The following is a 19,107-nucleotide window of genomic DNA, read 5'->3' as shown; positions in this document are numbered from 1 at the left end:
CTGCCATTCTTCTCCTTTCCCTCATCCTACTTGCTGTCTCACGTTCCTCTGAGAGAGATTTTATGCCCATGGAGAGATAGATACGGATAGATTAGATTAGTGGGTCAGGAGGCAAATATGTTAGATCCAGAAGAGGAATCCAAAAGTTCAAGAAGGTTTGGATCCAGTCTTCTGGTTCGGGTAGATCCATCTCCCAATATAACTGGCACCACATGGATAATTATGACTGACTAGGGAGTAAACCAAAGGAATACAAATTCTATTCTGAGCTCTACCTGTGTGACCTTGGACAAGTCATGACCTGGCTCTGTGCCTCAGTTTCCACACATGTAGGATGATAATCCCTACCTCAGAGAGGTGCTATGAGGTTTAAACAGGTCATGTTATGGGATCACACTGAGGCCCTTGAAGAGAAGGCCTCTTACCAATATGAGTCACTCTGTTATTCTTTGGGGTGCTTTAATAAATGTTGGCCCTTGGTCTTTTAATAGGCAGCTATGGCCCAACTCTATCGTTAAAAACGGAGTTTGGTCCTGAGTCCCCTGTTTCCCACAGTGCCATTTAGAAAAGGGGCTTAGAGAGTTCTCCTCAGAAGAGTGGACAGAAGGTTGCTTAGATATACAGGGTGAAATCTAGCCCCATTGAAGTCAATGGCAAAAGGCCCATTGACTTCACAGAGGCAAGGGTTTCATGCCAACCCTCCAAAGCCAGTCCCCCGGCTCCCTCTCATTGTGATATATCCCAGGGGACTCATGTTAATGGGGCTGCCGTCTGCCCAGGGATCTGCAGCATCTTCCAGCAGCCAGCCCTCCTCGGCCAGACTTCTTCCACTTCTACCTCCTTTCTCCATTGCCGTCTCCCTCTGAAACGCCTCTCCTTCTGACACCCCCCTTTCCCCATGCCTCTGGTTCCCTCCCTCATCCATTCCCCTATCCCCAGACCCCCTTCTCCTCCCCCTCCCCCTCTTCCTCTGACTCACTCTCACTTCCTTTTTGTCTTCCACACTCCCCCCATCTGTCTCTTCCTCCCCTGTCTCCCACCTCCCTTCCCATTGCTACATTCCCTCCCCTTTGTTCTTCCCCTTTTCTCCCCGTCTCCCTCTGCCCTCCCACATCCCTCTCTCCTCCCCCCCTCCCCGCGCACTCTCCCTCTGATGTCGAGCAGTTGCCTCTACACTCTGACACAGAAGCCTGTATCACTTCCAAGGCTCTTGCTGTCAGCTGGGGAATAGATAAAGATAAATGATATTATGTTAAATTCCACTTAATGACAAATTTTTAATTTTCTGAACATGGTCATTTTCTGGCTAGTGAATCAAGTGTAGGGAGCTAATTACATGAAGATCTGAACAAAAATAACTCCTAATTTTCAAGGATAATGGAAGAGAAATGTTGGAGATTAATGGCACTATTTATCTTTTTTAAATTTCTATCTTTCTCTGTGATAGCAGTGCTCCCCAAGGAAAATATTCATAAAATGAAATTGAAGTCGTAACTTAATAGGTTATTAAAATTTTTGAGTGCATATCACTTTCCTTCCGCCGCACTGTAAATTTAAATTGAAGTTTGCGGCTCCTCGAGTCACCAGCGGAGTTTTTTTTATGATGGCACAATAGAGGGAAACATGCATCTTTGTCAGGAGGTATTTGCTATTCTAATTTTATGGCAGGCCGGATTATCAGAAAGGAATGTCAGAGCACGGGGAAGCTGACAACACTACAGCCTTCAGCCATGTGTTTCCATTAGCGCCCAAAGCCGTCCGGGGGTTTCTCTGGACTGTTATTTTCCATTTCAGTCTTTTATCTTGATTTAAAGTGAGGGTGCCGAAAATTCAGCTCCTGTCATTTTTCTCACTCTCTCTTTTTCTCACTTTCTTCCCTCCCACTCCTTTTTTCTTTCTATGCCTCTGCTCGTTGTCTCTTTCATCCTTTTTTTTTTTAAAAAAAAACCCTCTCCTCCCCCGGACATCTACCCTGTACCCAGCCAAGGCAGCCTTGGCCCTGTGGCAGGGAGGTGGCAAAGCTCGTGGCAGGTGTTTGGGTCAAGGGGGCATTTTTTTCACTAATGTTTTAGAAAGGACCCCATACCTTGGGTCTCCGCTGGCGTGACCTCGCCTTCCACCTGCAGCTCTCACAGAGCACTCAGGTTATGCCCAGCATGATTGTGATGGATGACAGTGCCAGGCAAGCTTGGGCTAGGTGTTTCACTGCCCCGGATCCTGCCTCTCTCAGATGTAGAGAGGCAGCATGATCTAGTGGCTAAGGCACACACTAGTAGGTCTGGGATCTGTTCCCAGTTTCACCATTGACCTGCTGATTGAACTTGGCCATGTCACTTCACCCCCTCACCACCTCTGTTGGTCTTGTCCATTTAGGTTGTGAGCTAGTTGGGGTAGGGCCTGTGTCTTACTTTGTGCATGTACAGCACCGAGCACAATGGGGCCTCGGGGGGATGCCGTTTGTAGTGATTCTAGCATACGCATGATGGCCTTGGACTGGTAGGTTCCTCCTGTCAGTGCTCCTAGTTTTGATGCTCTTCACAACTGTATATAAGTTACCTCCACTTACATCCCTGCTGGACTCAAGGGTGACTCAGTGTCTGGCTCCTCTATTCTGTTTGCCCTCTGGCTCCTACATGCCTGCTTAGGTGCCTGAAGCTGCTGCCCTGAGTCCCATTTATGGAACTCTGGCTGACCCATGCGTAAGGCTGAGGCAGGGGGTACAGGTGGGATCATTGCCCCAGTGAGTTTGGACCAGATCCGCTGTGAATTTGATACTAGCAGCAGGCTTGGCGGGGGAAAAGGGGTTGTCTTGGACTCAGCTCCCATGTCACAAACTCATCACCGTGCTTCACACCCATTGGCAGACACCCCAGCGAGAATGAGAACTGCATGGGCCATGGAGACTGAAGCGGGAGTCCCCTTCCAGATCAGGTGAAGCCTGCTGGCAGCATGTGCTGGGCGCTTGCCCTCTAGATAAACCAAGGGCTTCATTCACCAGGGCTGCACTGGCATTAAACCTACATGATTGCTTGCAAAGCTGGAGTTTATGGCCAGATGCAAATCGGATGCAAATAGGCAAATCAGACCAGGAAACAATTTGCAAACACTGTCAAAACTGGAGCTGCCCAGACCTCGGCAGCTCTGTTGGGTAGTCTTCAAGCCCTCCCCAACCAACAAACGTGGTGACCTGGACTCTGCAACCTGCCCCCCCACCCTGGTTCTTTCTGCACATCCGTCAAGTACATATTAACCTCTGTGGCTCGAGACTTTAAACCAGGGAGGGCACCAAGCCAAGACTCCTCTTAAACTAAGGTTCAGCTCTTCGTCAATCACCTCGCTAGCACATTTTCTCCTGGCTAGTGCAGCTATTCCTGCTGCTCCCTCTGGGCTAGGACTGGGGGAAGGACCCATGCTGGGGATCTTTAACCATTAAAGGGGCAGAGGGACCCAAGCTGCTCTAGATCTCGGAGGCATTAGGATCTGTGAGGTTCACGCTGAATGAATGCTTGGTAGCTTTTTCAGGATGGCCAAGCCCAGGCCTCCAAAAGTCATGAGTCTGCCCCCTCTCTCCACAAATGATGAGGTTGGTGTGAAAATCACGAGTGTTTTAAAAACAAGAAATCCAGGGTTCTCTTTATTTGCCTTCCGTGGGTTTTTTTTTTTTTTTGAGACATTAGGGCTCCCATTTTCCAGCTTTACTCTGCAACAAAGAGGGCTAGAAACTTCCTGTTTTCAATGAAGGCGGAGATTCTCACCCAGTCCTGGGGTCTCGGCTGCCTGGAGCTTTAAAAACAGCACCCAATGGTGTGGGACTCAAGATAAAATCACGAGAGTTGGCAAACATGGATTGTTTTCCCCTCCTTAGAAGACCCAACGCAAAAGCCTAGGTATCTCCTTGTGAAGTGGGCTGGGCTGCCAGGCACCTTCCATTCACAAGCTACGTTCTACTCACCCCAGTGGGAACCAGACTCCGGGCCTGGCAGCTTGAGTTAATTCTCAGCGAGTTGGAGCCCTGCTGGAGGTGGAGTGACTAAGGGAGGCATTTGCAGGCCGCTTCCCTAAACGGAAGGTAGTGGGGGCAGGTGTTCACTTGGTGAAGGCCGGCTATGAGATCTAGTTCTCAGAGAACAGGAGTGGGTGGAGCCAGGATCCCTGTTTTGGACTCTGCTGCTGAGAGACCTGGGGCGAGTCATAAGGACGCACCACTTTGCGCTCTCGTAAATCACATAGAGACTGCTCCCTGCCTCAGTTTCCCCACCTGTAGCATGGCAATAATAATAAAGCTTCCCAGTGGCCTGCCAGGTTAACTTGTTCACATCGGTGAGGGGTTGAGAATCTATGTGGAAGGTGCAATAGAAATGACAAACCAAATGTAGACCTTCTCCGGAATAGCCTCTCTCACTCTCTGATGCAAGTGACTTCAGAAAATGCAGGTCCTTAAGGGATGAGAAGGAAATAAACGTTTTTCCATTTTCTTCAGCCTCTTTTATTTGCCTTGCCCATAGGAATCTGAGTAACAAATGAAACACGACTGCTATCTGTACGACTGATCTATTTGTCTAATTCTGTCTATGGACTCAGCCCTCAGTAGACACGTAGAAGGGGGGAAGTGGTGGACGGCTTGGGAGGATATTTATCCTAGACAACTTTTTGTTGTTGTTGATGACAACCCATCACCAAGGCGAGCGGGAACGCACTAGGGCTCTGTTACCAGAGATGAAAATCTATTCAGGAAAGGCACAATTGCTAAATGGAAATGGGAAAGAAAGAGGTGGAAAGAGACAGCCCACCTCCCCCGCATCCCCAGGGGGAAGAAATACCATGTTGTGCATGCTATGGGGAGGGAATGGCCCTGGCTGCTGCTGCAAGGGGAGGGACGGGTCTGGGAGTCAGGAGGAGAGAGCAGGAAGGACATATAGGGCCAAATCCTCAGCTGGTGTAAATCAGTGTAGCTTCCTAGATGTCAAAAGGCCTCATCCCTGGTTGGTGTCAATCAGCATCGCTCCATTGAAATTCATGGGCCAGATCCCCAGCTGGTGCAAACTGGCATTGCTCCAGTGCAGCTATACTGATTTACCCCAGCTCTGGGCCACTCTTGCCAAAGCAGAGGAGCCCTTGTGAGTGCAGTACTGGAAGCACAATCTGACACCGCTGGCTCCCAGGCCTTGGGCTGACTGCTACTCTTGCTGCCATAACCCCTTGTACTTAATTACATCTTATTAAACTGATATACTAATGGGAGCAACCTGGGCCCTGGTAAACCAGCCCCGACCCTGGAAGGGAGGGGGCCATGCTACCACCCCTGCCCGGACAACAGGGCCAGTCAGCCCTCAGTAATTGAGCATTAATGCACTCTGAGAGGGGCGTAGCTCCCTGGGGAACAGCCTCAGCTGGCAGCCCAGGGGAGCACAGGCCTATTGAAATCAGCAGGAAATTCATCCCTCCCCCCCACAACCCGGCAGGGAAGTCAGCTGGAAAACCTGACCCTGGGTTAGCCCAGCCCTAGGACCCAGCCCATTGCTGGGTTATTGCAGCGGGAAAGCCTGGAGCATTCGAGAGAGGACCTGCCCCAGGGGTATTTCAGAGTGAAGCTACCCGCCAGGGGTATTATCATAAGGCAAAGTGGTATGGTATGTTCCATAGCATGCAGCAGAGGCCATGTACTGCTCTGGCCTATGGAACTTACCGTCTGTCTCACTCTCTGTGTCACCTGCCCGGAGGGGATTTTAAGAGGACAGCCTGCCCCACCCAGAGTAGCCTAGAGTGAAACATGCCCAAGGGATCTTCTAGCACTAGTACCTGCCCACTTGGAGCATCCAGCTCTGGAGATGGGCTCCAGCGAGAGGAGTGCACCTCACATCCCTTCCCAGCCCCCCTAAGCTCTGGGGGAGGTTGGATCCTGCTCCCGCTCTGAGCCAAAGGCAAGACTTGGGCCTCTCTCCATAAAGGGCTGGGATGGGAATGCCCACTCAGAAACCTGGAGGAATTTGAATTCCAAACTCCGGAACCTGGAGCTCTCTGTGCCCAGCACTAGGTGTTCCAGCCCTGGATCAGGGCTCTGGGGTGTTTCAGCACAGATACTCTGTTGCCCAGCAGGAGGCGCCGTAAGGAATGGTGCGGTAGTGCTGGCTGTGGGGAAATCCTTCTTGGAGCTACAGCAGTGCCCGCCTGTCCCAGCAGGAGTCACTGTTAGATAATAATAACAAAGTATGCGGCATTTCTCTAGCACCTTTCAATGAATAGTCCCAAGGGCTTTACAAAAAAGGTTACTGAAACCTTAGTTGCAGCACTCTTGTGAGATCAGGCTCATCACCCCCCATTTACTGAGAGAGATGCAGAGACCCAGAAAGCTGAAAGAACAGTGAGACCTGGAAATAGAATGCAGGAGTCCTGACTCCCATCCCTTAGCGCTAACCAGTAGACAACATTGTCCCTTAGTGGCTTCTTATACGATCTCCTGTATCAGATGGCTAAGGCTTCCTCAGTTAAGTGTAAGTAACATACAGGTGAGCTGTTGTGTTTCGGTAGCGCAGGTTTATATATCAGTGAATATTAGACTTTCTTTATAGATACTTCTCAGATGAACTGGCATGTGACTTCCATATATGGTCAGTGTTCAGCATATCCTTGTACATGACAACTGGTGTAGGGTTTTATATGATGTTAGACATACTAAGGCCAGCATCTGTGTGGCTTTCATATTATATATAAGTACACATTAGCACATGTTTCGCACAAGCTAAATTGTGTGTTATGCATGTTATCACATGTACCACTGTACTTTCATGCAATTTTCATGTGGGATCTTACATATTTCCAGGCCGTCTTGCTGCTGTTCTTCGTACACGTTCTGCACATGTTTATTAACCATACCATCAGTGATCACATGCATTATCAAACCATCTAATCTGTGCCTTTCACTTGAAAGCGCATCAGTTCCTAAGTAACTTCCAAAAGCCATAACAGACCATACAACCCAATCCAAATATAGCTAAAGGAGTGGACATGCAATTCATCTGAACAGTGAAAAAAACCGAGGAGAGAGTGGAATTATTTAGGTTGGATCATATCGGTAATGGGATGAAATCAGTACATAAATTAAGAATGTTTAGCACATACCACCTGCAGATCTTAAAATGTTTCACAAAGGTGGAAAGCAGAGCTGGGTAGAAAGTTGTTTTTTTGTCTCACACAAGCGTTTTTAAGATTTAGAATTTTTTTCCTGTCCTGAAATGGAGGAAAAAGTCAAAATCTCAAATATTTTTAGTGAATACTTTGACTCTGGTCAATTGAAACATTTTATTTTATAATTTTGAAATGTTTCATTTTGATGTCAACCTTTTACAGAATTTTTAACTTTTTTTTTAGTATAAATTGACTAAAATTCTGAAACACAAAGTCATTTTGAACTAAAAAAGCAAAACTTTTCATTTCAGAAATATCTCATCAGGGGATTTTGACAATCTAAAACATTTGCCAGAAAATTCCCAACCAACTCTAATGGAAAGGTATCGTTACTCTCGGTATCCAACTCTCATGATATTTGATGGTTTTCTTAAATCTCCAGCTTCTGGAATCGTGTGATTATGTAAGAATCTCAACTTTTGTTTAAAAAAGAAAAAGTTTCTAGCCCATGTAGTTGTGCAGAAAAACTTGAAAACATGAATCCTAAAGGCTCAACCCCCCCAAAGGCAAGTAAAGTGAACCTGGTGTGTCATTTTAAAAATCTCAAGATTTTTAAGCCAATCTTGTGATCTGGGGTCTGATGCATCATTTTTGAATGCCCAGGGTTAACAGTACTGCATTATTGCCAAAGAACAGATGGGGAAACCAAGTGATGATGTGAATTACAAGCAGCAAAGCCAGAATTAGAGCCCAGGGCTCCTGCTCTTGTGCCCAACCCATTGGATCACAGATCCTTCCTTCTCTCAATGAAGGGAAAAAACAGGACGGATATCAGGGGAAACTTCCTACCAGTGGGGTAGAATGCCTTGTGGAAAAAACTCTCCCAGGGCCTAGCAGCACCTCGTCATGCAGGTAGGTGACAAAGCATTGGCAATTTATTGTAGGGCACAATCCTGTGCCTCTGTAGCGCTGTAGCATAGATGCTTCCTACAGCACCAGAAGAGGTTCTTCCATTCCTGCAGTAAATCCACCACTCCAAGAGGCAGTTGCTAGGTCGGCAGAAGAATTCTTCCCTTGACTTAGCCACAATTATATTGAGGGCTAGGTCCACCAAACATGGTGCTTGGTGCACGAAATTTTTCCCAGCCCTGTGTGGCGTAGCGAGGTCAAGCTCATTTTTAAGTGTAGATCAGGCCCAGGTCTTTTCCAGCTCTAATTTCTGCGCCCCCCATCATTCTGTGCGTGGCTCTGCCATTTAATCACATGTGGCCGACAGGTCAGTTCACGGGTGCCTTTTCCACCTCGCTGCGTGTACCACACAGGTCATCCCACGTTGAGCATGGCTGTGGGATGCTGCCGGCTCTTGTGTTTTGCTGCCTTCAGGCCTAGCGGAGCTGAGGCAGTGTCTGACTCCCCAGCCACAGTCTCTCGTTAGAAAGAAATTAAAAGCCACTCAATTTTGGCTAATATCCCTCTGTAGGCCTTTAACTCCACCTGTGACTAACCCATTCATAATAGCTCTGCTTTAGTGGCTTGGGTTGATGTATCCTCAATTAATTTGGGAGGCGAGCAGAATGGCCATATCTCTTTGTCTCCCCATTTTCTACTCCCCGTCCTGTAGTCTGTCTTTTCCAGCTATTTCATCATTCCCCCAGTCCATCTTTTCCTCTCAGTCTGGCATTTTCTTCCCTAACTCCAGGTTGTGCCTTTCATTCCTCTTTGTTCTCCTCTTGTTCTTTAACCTCCCTCTTTCCCCCTCACCCTTCTCTCTTCCCCTTGCCTTTGCCACCACCTCCCTCTCTTTCTTACCTCTTCCTCTCCTCCCCCTTCCTTTTCTCTCCCTCCTTTCCCCTTTCCCATTCTTTCTTTCCCCCTCTCCCATCACTCCATTCCCCCCTTCCTCTTTCACCTTCTCTCACACACTCACCCGATTTTTCTCCCTCTGCTGCCCCTTTGTTTCATACCTCCCTTTACTCCTCCCCCTCCCCACTCTCGATTATTATTAATGATAAAGGCTAAAACATCACATCAGTAATTTCTGAGTGAGTTTTGCAATGAAACTGGGGCCTTATCAGCCCCTCCCGAGTGCCACAAATTTTACTTTTGCAATTTCACGCCTTTGGTTATTATCACGCTGCTTCGTCCCTGCTCTGCCTCTCTCTTTCCCTTCCCCCTCCTCTGGAGAGAGTACTTAAACTTGTTTTCATTCCCTTATTCTTTATTTTTTTAATGTCCACTCTCTCTGGAGCCAGTAATGTTCTTCCTCTTTTTTCCTCTCCCATTTTCTGTTAATTCTGTGCCATCTGCCTTAGCATCTGTTAAAAATAAAATTTCCCTCACAGTGAGAAGCCCTCCCTGTCTTGCTTCCCCTCCCCTCCCCCCACGGCCTCAGCCCCCCCACTTTTCCTGCCAGTGTTGTCAGAGGTTGCTTCCTTCTCTCTTGGGGTCCCTCCCAATCCCACTCCCCAACTCCCTGCCTGCCTTTCAGATCTGGATCAGCAGCATCCACTGACACTTGGGGATCTGCCGAAAGGATGCTGCTGGGCTTTAGGAGAGAGAGGAGGTGAGCGCACACCTCCACGTGCATTTGGGTCTGCATTGCCTGTGCACCTGTGTGGCCCCTGTGTGCGGGCGGGCCTGCTCCTAGCACGTGTGGGTGCACACAGGTGCATGTGTGAGGAGGGGGTGCAGCTGACTGACTATATTGGGGGGGGGGTTGGCACATGTGTGAGAGTGACTATGCAATCACGTGGGCCCAGTCTCGGAGGGCTGCATTGATCCCAGTGACGGGGCACCTCACTGGCGTATGGCACTAGACCAGCTGGAGAAGGGGCGGTCCCTTTTGCTTCTACTGAGAAGAGGGGTGAGAGTTCTGCTGAGATGAGCTTCGGTTCTCATGTTTGGCTTTCTTGGGCGTTAATTGGCATAGAACAGAACTCCGGGGACACTGGGGCACTCAGCTGATCCCCTGGCCCATAGAGAAAGAGGGTACATTCCTGCTTTGAAAGTCATTCCTGTATACGGACCAGCTTTGAATAAGAGATGGGCCAGAACCCAACCCCCAGCACTGCGGGGAGGAAGGCTCACCAGCATGCACTTAGAGCACAGCCCTGGTTAGAAATCACGACATCTGGCATGAGTGGGGAATTCTGCTGTGACAGCATTTGACACCCACTATGCACAGCTGCTAGTAACTACCCCAGGTGCAAGGCAATGGAGAATCCAGCCCAGGGACTCAGGAGTTTGGGGCTGTGTTCCCAGCTCCACTCCAGACTTCCTGTGTAACATTAGGCAGGTTACAGTAATTTATATGTGCCTCAGTTTCCCCACCCAACGGGCTGGACTCAATTTACTGTTTATGAAGTGCCAAGCTCCATAGAAATGTCTACACACAAACAAGCACCCCTGAACTGAGTGGGGCTTCCAAATCTGAGACACCATCTGGCCCCTGTCTGTGATGGGCTCATCCAAACACCCCCAGAAGACTTGGAGGGATCTTGGGTGAGGTTCTCCTTTGCTTTCAGTCAGTATCATCTCGGGGCGGCTTTGGGGCATAGGTCCTCAGAGGATTCTTATGCTGAGTGCCATTTTTGACAGTACTTACATAATAATCACCATAAGTAATCATTAATATGTCGCCCATGTATAGTGCACACAGACCTGGGGCCTTGAAATCCCATTCCCCAGCAGACTGATCTCTGTTGAATAACAAATGGCTCAACTCTCCTGGACTGCAGCACAGGTGTAGCTGTGAGGCTCCAGGACTGCTCAGTGTCAAAACACTCTCAAGAGCTTTGTGGTCCTCTCATGGTCCCAGGTGGTAGGAGAATGGGCCTTTCTAAAGGGGGTATGATCTGCGGGGACTTTACTGGCCAGAGCTGCAGAGAGGGGTGTGTCATCTGTGCAGGTGTGTGTACGTTTGCTACGTGTGTGGTTGCGCAGATGCACATGTGTGCGTCTTGTCATATGTCTGTAGGTGCATTGATTCGTGTGTGTGTGTGTGCGCGCATATGGCTGTGTTTGTTGGCATACTGCCTATGTGTGCATTATGTCTGTGTGCGTGTGTCTGGCACACGCCTGGCATATATCTGTGTGTGCACTCATGTGTGTGAGCACGTATGTCTGTGTCTGTTATCATATGTGCGCGTGCATTCGTGTGTGCGCATGCCCATGTCTATATTCATCAGGCAAAGTCTTTGTGTGTCTCTGGGGGGGGTGTGCATGAGTTTGTGTGTGTGCACGTATGTCTCCATAGGTGCATGCCTGTATCATGTACACGTGTGTCCAGGGGCGGGGGGTGAGCAAAGGCCTGGAGACGAAGAGCCCTGCAAGTTTGCTCTGAGCAAGCCCCCCCTCCCCCTCCCTGCAGCTTTTCCATTAACAGTCACATTCAGGGAGCTCAGAAACAGCACGATTGTGCCCCCGCACAATAACCTCCCCGGCTTTGATAACAACCAGCCCTCTTAAGCCCCCTCGCCTGTCCCCCCCACCCCCACCCCTCTGCTCTCCCTTTGAGCGGCGCCGACAATAGCCAGGCCTGCTGCATTGCTCCCCACAGCCGGGGCGGTCACACAAAGCCAGGGGGAGCTTACAGGAATTCTTTGGCAGGCTCCTGGTTGCTGAGGAGAAGAAGGGCCCTTCATACTCAGAAGCTGTCTCTTTGCCCCTGGCCCTATTCTCTCCTCATGTTTGATAGACACTGAGCCACAATAATCTCTCTGCCCCGAGGGGAACAACAGCTTTTGTGAAACAGATTTTTACAAACTGTTTTGACCCCATCACCCCCTGCCTCCCCCCAGTCCCCTTCAGATCACTGGCTGTATCAATGTCACATAATTAAATCAGCTTTCCTGTTTGCCTCTGCTTCCTGCTAATTGTTTGCTCACAGCCAGGATTAACCAGTCAGGGTTATTTTTCACATTTCCGCACGCAGGTTGGCCGCAGGAAGCTGCATGCTGCACTTTTCCTTGTCCTCGGCCCGTTTCCCATCCTTCTCTGAAGCCCCACCAGCAAACGAGCCCCTGCAATGGAGGGATGCGGGGCAGTTATCAGGGGTTAGCTGGGAATGGTGAGCACTGATGGCTCTAGCGCTGCAGATTTTGGGGAGCAAGAGGCAGGATGGTTTCATTATTTTTCTGCCCCCTTTTGGAGGTGGGAGCCAAGATTTTTGGAAGAGACCAGTGATTATGGGAGCCCAGCTTGACACCCAAACATCAGAATATGCCAACCCCCTGCTCTCTGCCAGTCAGGCCCCTCTCAGGTATCTCAAGTTGCACCCCTCAAAAATTAGGGCACCCAGTTGTTGCTTTTGAAAATCTCAGCCTAACTGTGGCAAGTTTTTATCCTTATTCTTATAGGAGAGCCTGGAACATTGTACAGAGCTGGTCACTGGGAACTGATCAGACATTTTCCATCAACGCCTTTTTTTGTTTAAGATAGAAAATGGCTTTTTCTGACAAAACAGAAACGTTGATGGAAAACGTCCATTTTCATCAAACACTTTCAGGGTTTCGTCAGTAACCCCCAAACTGAAAAAAATAATTATTTTTGCAACCCTCCCTCTCCCCTCCTCCCCCAAACCCCAAAGAGCATTTTAGACCAAAACAAAGCAAAATATTCCATTTTTGTCTAAATTTCTTACAGGTAACTCCCCCCTCCGCCCCCTCCCCAAAAACACAAAAAAACAAAAAACCCTTTCCTAACCAGCTTTACTGTTCAGCTTTGAATTTGGGGGTTATTGGAGGGGGCTGAGAATCCAGCCTGGCCCAGACACAAATTCAGCAGCAGCCCCTATTTATTTTATACTGAGCGGAACCAAAACTTTAGAGATGAAGCTCCAAGAACTTCTAGAAGGGTGGGTTTTTCCTCTTAATCTGGCTCCAAATCGTGCTGTGTGAGCCTATATATTATTATTAAATATCATGATTTATTCATATAAATAGTACTTTGCTCTCCTACAATAAAGCACCTTTCATCCGCACACCACAATGGAGGGCCCAACACGGTAAGCTTTACTTGCTTGAGTAACCCTGACTCATGCAAGCAGCACCGTAGACCTCAGCTGGGCAGCTCTCATGAGTAAGAATTACTTGAGTGAGTACGGTTTGGTGGATGGAGCCTTAGGCAACACGGCACCACTCAGAGTGCAGTTCATAACCTCTTACTGCTTTGCAAAATGTTTGCGCTTTCGGATTTTTTTGTGTTTGTTAGAAGGAAATTCCAGCCAGTGCCTTACAGTTTTGATGATTGTGCTGGTTCAACGGGATTTCCGACCTTGGGAGATTCCAAAGGGGATAAGGATTTACTCTGAGGAAAATAACCATACAATCCCTTTGCAATTGAGAACCACAGACTTGGTGGGGCCCAAAACGTCAGTGCATTAAGACTGTATTGCCAAAAAATAGTTTGCAAAAGGCTCAGCAGTGGCCTTGCCATGAGCCCTGTGTATGAAGCACCACGTTGTTGCACTGCACCTGGAACAGCTCAGGACACGTAGCGTGACTCAGGAAGTAACAGGCACTCTGCCTTGCAGCCTCTCCTTGCTTTGGGGAGGGGAACATACCTGCATCCCCACGCCCATGTATGTGGTACAGTGTACATTCCCAGCACACCAGTACAGCTGGTACACAGGTGGGAGGGGGTGGCTCAAAATCTGGTCCTGTGTAAACACAACAAGCTGAAATCCAATCTATGGGTGACCATAATATAAATACTATTGATCGAATGCCAAGAATGTCCCTGGCAGGGACATTCTTGGCATTCGATCAATAGTATTTATATTATGGTCACCCATAGAGGCCCCAACTGAGATTGTGTCTCCTTCACACTGGGTGCTGTACAAACACATAGGGAGACACAGTCCCTGCCTCCATGAGCTTTCAGTCTAAGCAGAGTCCCTTGCTTAAATGGGGGACTATTCAGTTGCTTTCTGACTAGTTGCCTGATGGCCCATTGGCTGGGTGGAGCCCTGATCTTATTCAGATCAAACTCCGATCAAGCCAACATGAAATTTGCCTGAGTAAGTGATGCTGGATCCAGCCCTGGAAGTTTAGTGTCTGAATTTCTTTTGGGTGGATATTAATTAATTAGCTAATTATTAGGCTGATGGATGGTTTAGTCGATGGTTGGGCAGCTGATGGTTGCTTCGTTGGATGGTTAATAACATTAACCACGGGAATTTCTTCTAATCCTGATTCTGCCACTGCTTTGCTTTGTATCCTTGAGCAAATCTCTCTGCCTCAGCTTTTCCATCTGTAAGGTGGAGATAACAATTCCTAGCTCAGGGCAGTGTTATGAACATGAATTAGCTCATGGTTGTTGAAGGCACTTTGAAAACGCAAAGTGCAATTACCTGATTGTCCAACTAACAAGCTGGATCTCTGATTAGCAGGGTGGTGGGCAAATAAGAAATAGCTGGAACAGCGTCATCTAATATTACAACACAATTTAGGCCAGAGATCTGGGCCAGACTGGATCCAAAATCAGTGTAGGGTTAGAATTTGTGTCCTAAGGGTCAGATTTGATGATTTACCAGTTTTCAGCCCAAATGATGGAATCTAGTGAGATCAGCTGCCCTTGCATGGTTTCCATGGTAGTGGGCTGCATTCAAAGCAGATCTGGCTAACAGGTTCCTTTTGCCTTTGGATCTGGCCTTCACCCAGAACTGTATGAGGGAGTGTAGGTCCAAGAGGTTAAACATCTCCCAAATTCATGTGTGGATGGGATGCAGGAAGATCTGAGGTTCTAGTGTGAGCCCATCATTAATCACAAGTATCCTGGTACTGGAGAGCCCACAGCCATCAGCCCTTGTATGATCATTATGCAGATTAATCTTGCAGTTGACGCTGTTGCTCTTAGAGTGCCAAATCTTGATGTCCTCACTCAGACAAACACCCACTGGCTTCAGCTGGGTGCAAGTTGCCTGAGCAAGAACCAAAATAAAATGGAGGCAGGGCTAAGTGATTCAGCCCACTGATATTTGATTTGTGGTATATTTATTACTCTGAATGCGGTTGTCATTCTAAGCAGGGTTGAGGTCAGATCTCTGTCCATGGTGCTGAAAGATCCCTTCTTGTATAACTTCTCTATAGTTTTCCTAGAAACTTTCTGAAGAACAGGCCATTGAATGAAACCGGTTGTTCTAAAACCATGATACATTTTCTATAAGATTATCCATTCAAAGGCTGCTGGAAGACTCATAAATATATTTCTGAATGGAGTAAAAACCTGGATTCTAGCTGTATTCTTACAGCAGTGTTTCTTTAAGTGTGGTCCTGGGTCATCCATGGGTAAAGCAATCCCATGGGTTCTGGTGCCCTGTAGGATGACATGTTTTGAGAATCAAGCAGAGGGTGGCTTCGGGGAAGGTCTCAGATAGTCTGTCTTTATAAGTGATCTGCAGAATTAAAGAGCTGAAGGACTCTTGTTCTAGGAAAAATAACAAGTTGCTCAGAAATGATATGCATGGTACAAACCATAAGTAATAAAATCAGGTAGAATTCATGGCATTATTGAGTTGGAATATATCTGTTGTGGGGCCAATTGGCCATCCCCTTGCACTGGGTTAAGAGTGATTTCAGGACTGTTTACCAAAGGCCTACTATAAACACTGCCTGTCTCAGAGCAGTATTAACCCTTTGTGTTATAGGTGGTGTTGGTAACACTCCCTATTATTGAGGTTGGCCAACACTTCCCATTATAAGACCCTGTTTTCAGTTGCTGATAACTTTGGCAAACTTTGACTGTTTGGGCAGAAAGTTTAGATGCTTGGTGCCTGCCACAGGCTGAATATTTTGGAAAATGTCACCCAAACAGTTCAGCCATTTCCACAAACAAAACTAGGGGAAAATATTTTGTTTTGCCCAACTTAAAAAAATGAGGGAAGGTTTTTCGTTGAGAGGCTCTAATGACCCCATGCTTTGGAGAAGAGACTTGACATTTGGCTGGGGTGGCCTTTGTGTCAGGGATGTGCCTTTTGACATCTCCATGGACATCTGCCCACATTTGGCCAAGTTATAAGTCAGTGAAAAATCACAGTTTGCACATGCTCTAGATTTTCTAGTGGTTGGTCCTGCTTTGAGCAGGGGATTGGACTAGATGACCTCCTGAGGTCTCTTCCAACCCTGATATTCTTTCTATGAAGGCAGCCTGGAGGAGGACACTCTCTGATCTGAATACAGAGGGGACAAAAGACAGTCCAGGAGGGAGGGAAGGGAGCAGATGGTATAAGGAGTCTGGTGGGACTGGACTGGATAGTGGGGGGAATGAAACTGATTGGGAGGTGTGGGTGGAGACCAGAAGTTGCTTGACAAGGAGACTGGGTGGTAGGGGAGGGAAGGTTGGGACTGGTTGGGTAAGGAAAGGGGACTGGGAGCTCATGGGGGACTGAGAGCCAGTGAGGGAAATGGTGGGTGGACTGGAAGCAAGGTTGGCTGGGAGGCAGGAGGGAACAGAGATTTGATAAGGAGCTGGGGGTGGGGGAAAGACTGGTTCTGGCTGAACAAGGAGACCAGGATGGGAACCAGCATGTATGTGTGGGAATGGGGCACTGGAAGTGGAGAGAGATCTGACAAGGAGCTGGGATGCTGGGGAGCTGGGACAAGGAAACAGGGTGGGAGGTGGGAGAGAATGAGATTTCATGAGGATCCTGGGGAGGGAGACTAGACTTGGGATCCAGTGCGGGTGGGAGGGGAAAGACAGATAAGACAAGGAGCCAGGAGGGGGAACTGGGATTGGCTGGGCAGGGAGACTGGTGCTGGGTGTGGGGAGAGACTTGGACACAGACAGAAAGGCCAGAGGGGGAGGCTAGGACTGGCTGGGCCTGGAGACTGGGACTGGACCAAGAAACCTGGGAAGTGGAGACTGGGACTGAGAAGGCCAGGAGAACAGGATTGGGACAAGGAGCCGGGGTGGGAAGAGACAGGACTAGGGCCGGTACAGGTGAAAGGGGATTGAACAGAAAGGGACAAGCATATGGGTGGGGACAGGGAAGGCAGAAGACTCTGTGCCCAGAACAAGTCTGGATTGGAACCCAAGATTCCTGAGTCTCACCGTTCCACTGTTGTCAGCAAACATCTGTGAAACCTAGTGCTGGTGCACACAGAAGATGACAGAAGATGACAACCTACTACTTCTGTCAGGTACTCTGTTAGCTGAAGTGTCAGAGGTCTGTGTGATAGATTTAACGGTTCCAACCTTGCTGATGACCCATGTGAATGTCAATATGAGGCCATTTCTATTTTACCAGTTTTCTCTTTTAAAAACCTAGGAAATTCCAGGCCAAAAAAGTACATTAAAAGAGCATTATAAAGGTTGCAAAGTCAAGCATTCAAAGGTTAGGAAATGCCAGAATTAAGGTTGCCTATGCATGATCAGTTGCTATTTTCCCCAGGGCTCCTGCCTCATTCAGTGCACAGGATGGAACTGCTTTGGGGTGATTCAGGACTGTTTAGTGAAGAAAACTGTTGTCTATACAGCCTCATTTGTAGCAGAAGTTGGAAGGTGTGTTGTGAAAGAGTCAGCGGATTGTGGGGAGAGAGAGGAGGGTCTCATTGTTAAGGTAATTGAATGCTGCCCTGGAGAACTGAATTCCATCCCTGCCTCTGCCACTGAGTTTCTATGTGATGCTTGGAAGTCACTTACACCAAACTTCAGGGAAGGTCACTAGTTGTGTGTTCCTCATTTTCTGGGTGCCTGACTGAAGACTCTGGGGTCTAATTTGCAGAAGTGCTGTGCACTCCCAGCTGCACCTGAAGTCAATTGGAGCTGTGCTCTGAACGTGGAACGTGCTACACGATGCTACATAGTCTGAAAAATCAAGTCCTAAGGGTCTTTAATTGAGCACTCAAAACTTTTGACATTAATGCCTCTGTGCCTTAGCTCCCCATCTGTAAAACGGGAATAACCCTCTCATCTCGCAGGAGTGTTGTGAAAATAAATGTGTTAATGTTTGAAGCACTCATATACCAGAATGTTGTGTGTCATAGAAAAGTCTCTGTGGAAATAAATAATTCTGTCTTTGGAGCAGGGTTTGGACTCAGTGCTGTACATAAGGCCTAGGGACATACATTGAACAATGAGAAAACAAAATATTGAATAACTGCTCATTAGCTGAGCACCATCCATCCTGTGCACTGAATGAGGCAGGGATCCTGTGGGAAAAAAATAGTATGTCATCATGTCATTAAGGACTGTATCATAATGTATATGTACAGGGGGCTGAATTAAGGTTCCACAGGCATCCTTAATTCTAGGCATTTCCTAACTTTTGAATGCTTGACTTTGCAACCTGAATAATGTTCTTTTAATGTAGGGAGGTGTTATGGTCATATATATACATTTTCTGGGAAGAAGAAATTGCTGGAACAGCATCATATAATAGCCAGATATGGGCCAGGGATCTTGGCCAGAGCTTGATCCAAAATCAGTGTGGGGTTAGGGCTTTGTGTCCTGATTCAGGTCTAAGGGTCAGATAGATGGCTCACCAGATTTCAACCCAAATGATAAAATCTAGCAAGATCAGCTGCCCTTGCACAGATTCCATGATAGTGGGCTGCATTCAAAACAGATCTAGCTAAACAGGTTCCCTTTGGCTTTGGATCTGGCTTGTACCCAGAACTGTACAAGGACCTGCAGATCAAGGAGTCTAAACATCTCCCAAATTCATGTGTGGATGGGATGCAGGAAGATCTGAGGTTCTAGTGTGGGCCCATCGCTAGTCACAAGATAGCTCAGTGGTTTGAGCGTTGGCCTGCTAAACCCACTTTTGTGAGTTCAATCCTTGAGGGGGCCATTTAGGGATCTAGGGCAAAAATTGGGGATTGGTCCTGCTTTGAGCAGGGGGTTGGACTAGATGACCTCCTGAGGTCCCTTCCAACCCTGAGATTCTATGAATTGATAAGTATCCTGGCACTAGAGAATGAGAGCCCACAACCATCAGCCCTTGTATGGTCATTATGCAGATTAATCTTGCAGTTGACGCTG

The sequence above is a fragment of the Lepidochelys kempii genome, chromosome 7 (genome assembly GCF_965140265.1).
Source record: "Lepidochelys kempii isolate rLepKem1 chromosome 7, rLepKem1.hap2, whole genome shotgun sequence".
Taxonomy (NCBI): domain Eukaryota; kingdom Metazoa; phylum Chordata; order Testudines; family Cheloniidae; genus Lepidochelys; species Lepidochelys kempii.
The sequence above is the reverse complement of the archived record's forward strand: the minus strand, read 5'-3'. Positions refer to the sequence as shown.